Source organism: Anarrhichthys ocellatus, unplaced genomic scaffold (genome assembly GCF_004355925.1).
Source record: "Anarrhichthys ocellatus isolate YVR2014 unplaced genomic scaffold, GSC_Weel_1.0 scaffold28, whole genome shotgun sequence".
In the NCBI taxonomy this organism is placed as follows: Eukaryota; Metazoa; Chordata; class Actinopteri; order Perciformes; family Anarhichadidae; genus Anarrhichthys; species Anarrhichthys ocellatus.
The window spans coordinates 2206318-2215919 of NW_022280058.1; the positions used below are offsets into that span (position 1 = coordinate 2206318).

Sequence of the window (9602 nt, forward strand, 5' to 3'; positions counted from 1 at the left end):
CACACACACACACACACACACACACACACACACACACACACACACACCTCGAGAGTTTCCCCATTTCTTGAGAGCTTTAATCTTATTGGCAGGCCACAAACAATGTTTGACGTAATTATCCAAATGCATCCGTTTTCCCTCTCTACATCCACTCCCACTTAACCGGATTACATACAGCATAGAAAATGGCTCCACGTGGACACAGGCCATACTATCAATCAATTATTTTTAAACTTAGCTTTACGTGACTGTCATTTGCGTAAACAAGTAAAAGTAAACCGGCTAAACATCTCTCCAGAATCTGAATCCACAACTAGCTAATACATACATACATACATACATATGGTATATAATTAACAACACAACTACCAAAGTAATGATGCCACTTTGATCCCTTAGGCTTAGAGCATGAAGAGGTGATCAAAAATAAGAAAAATGCATGTGAAAAGCACAGAGAACTAACTAAATGTAATGTTTTATGCTAAATTAACAATCCAGCAGGAGATAGTGCGAGTAATTAAAGGGAGTCCAGTGATTAATAGTGTCCCAGTGTGCAGAAAATTAGACAATAGATAAAACAAGAATACAATTTGTGGATTTGTTAGTGTTGATATAACTACTACTTCTCTCGTTCCCTTGAGCAAAGAAAACGAAGACAAGTTGCTCGACCTTGATGCAAAAGAACATACGGAGGGAGAACTGAAATGAACAACCTGTTTTTGTTTGTTTTCAAATAAAACCAATCAGCTGAAAAAAAGTCATCAAAATCTGGGTTTGCTTCAGAAGCATCGTTGGTCCTTATGGTAATTATTTGGGTGGGCAATGTTCCTTTTGTGCAACGCTGATATCCCCTGCTGGCTGGAGCACGACATGCACTTTACATTGTGACGGTGCTCGTTAGAGAATGCAGAAACACTGAGCCGGAGCTGTGACGGACAGCACAGGAAGTATTTGTTGCTATAAAAGGAAGTCTCAATTTAAAGCCAATTTATCAGAACTCGCATAATCGCAGCCTCAGTCCCAGACATTATAAAGCTGGATGTTACAGAATAATCAGTGTGTGCGTTGAGAATTTGCTGCTTTTCAAATGTGAATATTTGGGGGTTTTGGAAATTGTACTAGCCGATTTTCCGCAATTTTACATTTCATAGATTAAATGATTATTTTAACATTTTTGGGAAATACACTTATTTCTTGCCAAGAGTAAGACGAGAAGATCGATACCAAGTAGAGAGCATAATACAACCAACTACTACGTATCTCGTTTTATTTAATGTTATAGTTTCGACATTGTGTCAAAGACCTCTCTGTATTGTGTTGCAGAGATATCCACTTAGATGAGCATGCTAACCAGCTAGCTCTGGACCGTCCTGTCTTGTAATACTACTTTTACCTCGAGAGGCAGCAGTGAGTCGAAGAAGTAGAGCCGGAGGGCTTGTCAATCACGTTGGAGGTACAGGGACTGTGTAAGTTTTGATGGTTCGTTTATTGGATAAAATACAAAATAGCAGGAGAAAAAAAACCAAAAAAAAAAAACCACACATTATCTTTCTGCCCTCTCCACAACCAGGAGACTACTTCGGTGGTCCCCCCCCCACATTAGTTTGGAGCAGGTGACTACATCTTACACAGTACACCTTTAAACAAAAAGACAACTGACTTGATCAATTGATAACATTCTTTGTGGCACTCTGTTTTAATCACACTTGTGAGTTTTGCTACAGTTTGTGCAGTATCCACCGATTAAACAGCTGTCTAAGTGAACAAGTGTCAAGCCCTGAAGTTCCTACTGTGTTTTGCAGTGAATGTTACAACCCTTAACACACTGTGGCTTCTCCAAATACTTCAGACATTGAGCTACTATTCAGTCAAACGTGGCTAAACTGGCTGATGACCAATGCTAATCGATTAGCTTTAACCAGACACAGGTCGCTGTGGAGCTAACAGCACCGATGCCCATTGGTCCTGAGAGGTTAAAGTGTCACAGGCCATTAAGGCGGCAGGGCCTCCAGTCACTGGACGAGCTGAATGAAAACATCAATAACACCACCAGTCGACATTTGCAATGGAAACAGATGTGAGCCTTTATCTGGTTGATCAAATGCTCACTGTCACCTTACTATATAAAGAAAAAAAAAGGGATTCCAGGAGAGACGGTAAAATTAAAATACACACCTAGACCACGGTCACAAATCTTCATACACTTGGAAAGAAATAGTTAATTACCAAAGTGCCATTTTTAAGTTGGATTAACTTCACAAAATGATGTAAACACAACTAAATGAAAGTAAATTTAACAAGTAGATATCAATCAAACAATAGTTAGTTATTAAATCCGACCTAGACCTATTGCATTGCTTGACATTTTTTAATACTAGTGCTAGTCCAGTCAATACTTTGATACCTTTATATAACTTGATATTCTACAAGAGTTTTTTTTTTTTTTTTAAATTAGGATAGTTAAATATTGTCCAAACAAAACTTAGCAAAATAATTTCAATCAGAACTCAAAGACGTAAAGAAGAGAATTGGAGGATACATTCGATGCCAGTTTTCGATACGTGACGCTGCAATACATTTCTGTCTGTGACAGATTTAATACCAACACTAATTTAACCTTCGTTAAGCCTGTAATATTTAGTATTTGTTGTCAATATGTCAGAAAAGCCTCTGACCAGATACAGTTGGTGGTGATTATTGGACTGGAGGTGTTTACTGAGCAGCCTTTATGTAGGACATGTAATGCATTGTGACAAATCAGCCAAGTATTGTATGCAACAGTGAGGGGTAAATGTACATGTTGCATTACTTCAGTGCAGTGAGTCATCTTGGCGGCTTCCTAGATTAGCAGAATACTCCCACAGTTGCAGCGCTGCAGCTGCAGCACAGCGTACTGCAGTGGTGGGAGAGCTATGCAGCCTTTACTAAATCACCTCTACTTCCTGTTAGCAGAATCACTCACTGCACTCAAGCGCCTCTAATGTCACAATGACTGAAAGAAACAGCTGCGGTAGAAAGACGAGCGCTCAGACATGAAAAGGAGGAGACGGACACTCACACGCTGAGACAGAGGAGGGAGCAGTCAAATGTAATGAGACGTCAATCCACTTTAACTTCATCCATGAGGATGAGTGGAGCCATCTAATTACGTGAATGTGGCTCGGTGATGTGCCAACAGTGCTGCAACTCAACATTATCTTTATCGAGTGATGCATAAAGAATTGTTCCGATCAATTAATCATGGTTATTGAATAATTATCCAGTCTAGAAATCATCTTTGCTGTGTTCACTTGATAAAAGTGTTCAAGCTGAAAGTTAACAGTTCAGCATTTTGGTATAACTTGCAAAAAGTTAGATGAGAAGGCCCCACTTTCATATTTAACTACGAAGAACCAGGAGTTGATTAGCCTGCCTTAGCAGACAGACTGAAAGCAGAGGAGTGCATCATCCAACATGTCTACTAATTCCTGTAAACAGCTTTTTAAAGCACTGGTTCCTAAACCTTGCTCGCCCTTTTGGAAGCGGAAGAGATCCCCTGCTGACCACTAACAATAGTGCAGAGACTAAAAACATAACTAGCTGACTTTGATTGAATTAACATCATCAAGAACATGAGCAGCATGTTTATTTTGAGGAATGTTTCTACAGTTTTTACAGAGATTCTGCTACTGTATATTGATCGTTAAGTCAAAAGCAAGATATAGACTTTTTGAATGTTTGTTTGTTGATGAGCATCAACTGCCTTTCCTTTCTCACCTGTCAAGTCTGTCGATGTTGGATTATACATGATAGACTTAGTTTCGCTGGCCTTGCTAGAACCAAAGCACTTATTTTCCAGAATGAATCAGACTCTTAGCCGACAGTTTGACCCGTTGTTGCCAGAAAAAGCAATTTAGCTGCCATAAATTCAAGCAGTCAAGTAGTTCAAATGCAATAATTATTCAGATTATTTCACTTGTGTGGAAAGCTGTATTCAACTTTAATATCAAATCTAACTGCACTTACTCAAAAGTTCAATTAAAAGCAATAAAATCATCACTGAAAACTAAATATCCCTTCTTAAATAGCAAGAAAACATACAATTGCTCTACTTCCACGTTATTTGCACAAGTAACCTTACAGCTGAAGTCTCCTTTTGTGACACTACATCTGAATATTTATCGACACCGAGTGCATATGCACATGAAATAATGCACATAAAACAAAAAAAACACCAAGCCCTGTGATGCACAAGATCCAGTTTGACTCATAAGTCATGAAGTGCATCAGTACAGAGGTCCATTCACGTTTCTACAGATTTAAGATGCTGACACACACACACACACACACACACACAAGAGCCTGCTGCTCATCATGCTGCAGACATGTACCGGGAAAAGACCTGCTGTTGCTGTAAATTGGACGATTGAACTCCTCAGTTTGCACACAACACAGAAAGTGTAGCACTTTGTACGATTGGATGCATATTTAATGTTAATCCAGAAATGTAATTCCGCATTTTTTGTTTTAAAGTTCCTTGTGGCTTGTGCATTTATCCAAAAGTCCCGCATAGAATCAAGTGGACGTGCATTTCAATCTCAGCTCACGTTTTCTGAAGAAAGACACGCATAACGATGCGATTCACTCACCTAAATGTTATTTTATCCGCCGGTGTGAAAACTACAACGACGCATGCGGATGTGTATCAGATGACAGGCGGTGATCCTTTCTGGACTTTTCCCAGTTGAACTGCTGTGGTCGTGTCTTCCTCCGCCGTCCTGTCTGCTGCTCTGCACGCACAAACTGAAGCTGACCTGAGAGCCGCTTCCACCTCACTTATTAAAGGGATCCGACCCGCCGACAAAATAAAAGGGAAAGGCACCCGCAGCCGGATGCAGTTAGAGCTAATCCAGTCACGATAAAAGAAAAAAAACAAACTCATCAATATTACATCCACGTGTTAAAATAGCATTCGTAAATTATTTCTGTTTTTCCCCTTCAGTGGTTTTACAGGCCGTCTGTGTCATGTCCTGTTTGATGAACTAAAAGAAAGAGACCTGCTGATGTTTAGGTGTTGTGTGTAGTTACAATTTGAGAGAATTTAGGATTTCCCCTGTTTCTGAGGTACATTAAGTCTTTTACCCTTTTATAGTCACCACTGATGTTTGGCCTTTTGTGCATGTCTGACCTCTGACCTCTGTCTGTTGATCTTCACCTCTTACCTCTTTTTACCTCCAGGCTAGTTAACCCACTGGATGATTGTGAACTCAAGGTGAAAATAGTTTTCGTCTTAGAAATTCCAATCTCCACCACAGACGTAGAAATAAAAGATTAGAGTAGAAGAGACTCGTTGATGCTGCTGCCGTGTGTATTGTATCGTTTATGTGCATGCTGCAAATATGAGTCCATTGTTATTATCATTATTCAGTGGGTTTTATTTTCCATTTTATTCGTTCTATGTATTTTATTTCGTCAAATTTTTTATCTTATTTACCCAATTTCTATGTTCATTCTAAGTATAGTTCTAAGTATATTTCCCCTTATCGTAAAGCACTTTGTGCTGCATTTCTTTTATGAACGGTGCACTTCAATAAAGTTTATTATTATTGTTGGTGTTCCAGACAGTGAAAAATAATAGTTCCTAAAATGTCAAACTTTAGCTGAGAACAGACGCACGGTGTATAAAAAATATAATCACAAAAATATCTTTTATAAACAAGAACAAATTATATTTAAAAAAAAATTGTTTAAAATTACAAAAATTGGTGAAGATCTCTACTCCTGATGGGACGTCCCAGCACCAGTATAGTAACTGTGGTTTCCAGTCAAGCCCCTCCCCTCTTATGAGGGAAGATATTGCCATGACAACCCTAGATTATGCAGCAGTCCATGAAAGACTCTTTTCAGATTAAAAAAAAGAAAAAAGAAAAGACATGAAAGACAGAAACAAGTTATTTGCATTCCTTTTCCATTACACATTTCGTCTGATAGAAAAAAAGGCGGTAAGGTCTATTGTTTGGACGTGTGGGGGAGGGAGTGATCGAGACGCATCTGAAGGCCTCGCAAAACTAATGTGTGTGTGTGTGTGTGTGTGTGTGTGTGTGTGTGTCACAGTCAAAGGACACCTGCTTAGCATGCAGTGCACAATCACAGGCTCAGTGCAAAGATTTCTTTTTTCTTTAAATAACTCAACAGGTACTCTAACTGCTATAGAACTCAAACTTAGAGTCCAATCAAACAGCTTAGATGCACAACAGATGTTTGCTCTAGTTTAGAGGATTAAACAAGAGAAATTAAACTGTGACGAGACAATACACATATGCTTTAACTTCAAAATGGGAAACAAACCAATGATGTATTTTGCCTTGAGTGAACTAGATGAAGAAATCACAGCATCAAAGAAACAAGATGTAAACAGTCAATGACTCCTGCACCTCAAGTTTCACCGATGTGTGGTGATCCTGCAAACCCGGCTCCGACCTACTCCAGAGTTTAAGGACAGAACCAGAATATTCAGAGCATAATTTGAACATCATTTCCTGCTGCTCCGGTTGCAGCCGTCTGCAGCTGCTGCTGTCATTAGTCCAGCCGAGCATGGCGGGATCAGCAGAGAGAGTCCTGTGAATGGCTGCTGAATAATTGACCAACTTCTATTGTCTCATTCATGCCGTTTTGATTGAACATATGTTGACAACCAAATCGCAATGAAAGTTTGATGTGGGAATGGCACATTACAGTGAAACCGTTATCAGGAAGACTGCTGGTAAATGTACAGTACTACCTAAATGAAGCGACTGTAACCAGGAAAAACTGCTAAATATGCAGTTTATTTGAACTAACTCTACTCTTACAGTGATGAGATGTTCTGATAGCAGAACAGGAAACTATATTTACAGTAACACAACCTTTGTGCTATATATGAGACTTACTATAAAATTGGACCTTGACTCAGAGAATGCGCTGATACGGAGGCTTTTTACCTTATTAAAAATAATTGCCGTGTCTAAGAAGCTTTTAAAAATTCAAGTATAAAATAAATCATGTGCTTTCAGAAACCACTTGTGATGCAATTAGTGGTACTTTAATATCCCATTTAAATAGCAGCAATGATAATGTGTGGAATATATTTGAGCAAAAGCCAACACTTATTCTGATTATCATATTGTGTATACAACAAAAAAAATTCTAATTCTTAATACAGAACCCAAAGATATGGCACATAAGCAGCAAGCGATCACATTTCTCAAGCTGGAGCCAGAAAATGTTTGTCATCTTTGCTTAAGAAGGACTGAAACGATTATCGAAATAGTTTAAAAAGCTGCAATAATATTACCAAACTAAAGAAAGAGACAACATTTTCAGCTCTGTAATCCAACATAAGGAAGAGCGTCCAAACAGGAAAGGGAAGCAGTTCATCACATGAACTTTAAAATACAACTGTATGTGTCTCACCCCATGTCTACTTCCTCCAGTTGTCTCTTTCTGCCTCGTGTCTCTCTCAGCGTCTCTGGGGTCAGTTCAGTGTCCTGACTCTCACCATGCGTTCATGTCATGTAGATCTGAAGACAGAAGGAAGAAGGCGTGGACAAGTATTTTGAAAGTGCGTATCTTTATTGGATGATTTTTAAAAGGTACAGTCTGGACATTCCTCTACAAATAGCCCGTTGTATTTGAATTGGCTGCTAATCTCAGTGGTCTTTTGTTGATCTCTCACTGATAATCCCTGTAGCTGTAGTAGAATGAGTCCAAGAAATCCCAGCATGTTGGCATGTATTTATTTATGTGTATAGTGTATTTTAAAGGTCAGAGAGATTTGATGGGACACTCTGTCCTTTAAAGTGACAGGGGGTTAAGGTCATCAGTGGGACACACTGCGGTACAACTCTGAATAGACTGTCACCTGATGTTACAAAGCAAACCATCTCTGAAGAGTGAACTCACATGAACTCAAGATTGCAGGCTTACAAAAAAAAAATGCAGTGAAAGGTCAGAGCCTCATTTTCAGGGGCCATAATTTAATTTTACAATTTTGTATTTTGGTTGCAAATACGCAAACGTTCAGAGCAGGAGGATTTGAAAGGGACCAGAAAAAGATGTTCTTTTTTGTTTCTAAACACCCAGAAACTAATTGCTGTCGTGATAATTGCTCATAAAACAGACAGAAGTTGCGACTCACTCTTTCTAGGGATGCTGCTGCTGAGGCCTCCCTCCTGTCCACGTTGTTGTCCGATCCCACTTGTCTGCTTCATGCCTTCATTCTTGACAAGCAGGAGAACATGCTCGAGCTGCTCTTTTATCCATCGAAATAAAAAATAAAAAAAACCAAGCAGATGTATGTTGTGGTTGACGTGTAAAAAGGGAAAATACCCGTGAAAGTAAAGATCCTGCTCCTCAGATGTCCGGTTGAGCTGCAGGATAAAGAGGGATTGAGAGGAGCATAATCCCTCACACACAGCAACTTTGATCTGGAGATAAACAGGCCGAGTCACCAGACCTTTGACATCTCATGCTATACATTACATGCTGGTCAATGCCTCTAGCATATAGCTTATATACAGTAGACATATCACACAACAGTATGCTTGGTATTCTAGCTTTTTGTCCATTATATTAATCATTTATTTCTACTAGTTATCAAGAAAGCACATGTTCCTTGAGGTTCACTGCTCTCCGGAAACTTCAGTTCTGCTTCTGGAAGAGAAAATCTCAGAGGATTTTATTAATTCAGAATGAAGAGATTGGCCTCGACATGGCTGAATGAACCAGCTCAGGAGAGAATGTAAAAGACAAAGGTACGTCCTACAATTTTATAAAGAAACTGCAAAAGGCCAGAGTGACTTTTTTGTAATTGAAAGTGGTTAACTTGTCTGTAAGGACATATAAATATAGAAGGTGTGAAACTCCAGATCAAACCTTCAAATGCAGCTAAAGTCACATCTATCCATTATGATGATATTGAAAGCCTTACGTCAAAAACTGTATCCAAAAACAACTAAATTATTGCAAAGTATGCAGCTGCTAAAGCTGCATTTTAAAACCTAAAAACAAATAAGAGAACAGGATGAGGGTCTTTAACGGGTCGGCTGACACTCGAGATACTCTGCTGCACCCTGGTGGTTTCAAGGCCGAGGCTCAATAATCAAAGTGGTTCTGTTCTGCTGTCAGGACCTGTTTTACTATAAATAACTCTACCGCATACATTTGGTTTGTGTCTGTCACAATATCAGATTCATGCTACAGGATTATTATGGCCAAAAGAATTAATGATAACGATATTATTGTAATATCTATAGGAAATAGAAAATTTAAAAATCAATCAAATTCATCTTTAACTAACTGCTGTATGAATTATATTCAAAATACGAGCGTAGGGAGGTGGAAATAGATTGTGCTACAATAACTGAACATAAAGTACAATCAATGCTAATGGATAGTGAAAACCAGATGAACTAACATCTGCCATCATTACCTTGTTAGTGTCAACTGAAACAAAATCCCGTGTGGAGAGAAGGGGACAGAGTGTGTGTGTGTGTGTGAGAGAACACAGGCTGAAATTGGGTCAATATTTGTTATTCCCTTTCTTTTATATATATATATATATATATATATATATATATATAGGA

At 38.8% G+C, this 9602-nt stretch overlaps 1 protein-coding gene across 1 annotated transcript in view; it reads right to left on the bottom strand.

The window, feature by feature from the left end:
* trim2a (tripartite motif containing 2a) overlaps positions 1 to 4768 on the bottom strand; it is a 23853-nt gene extending 19085 nt beyond the window's left edge. Inside the window, exon 1 of the mRNA XM_031863060.1 lies at positions 4629 to 4768. The gene's annotated coding sequence lies outside the window, so the exon portion shown is untranslated. The remainder of the gene's footprint in view (positions 1 to 4628) is intronic.
* Positions 4769 to 9602: the final 4834 nt, after the last annotated feature.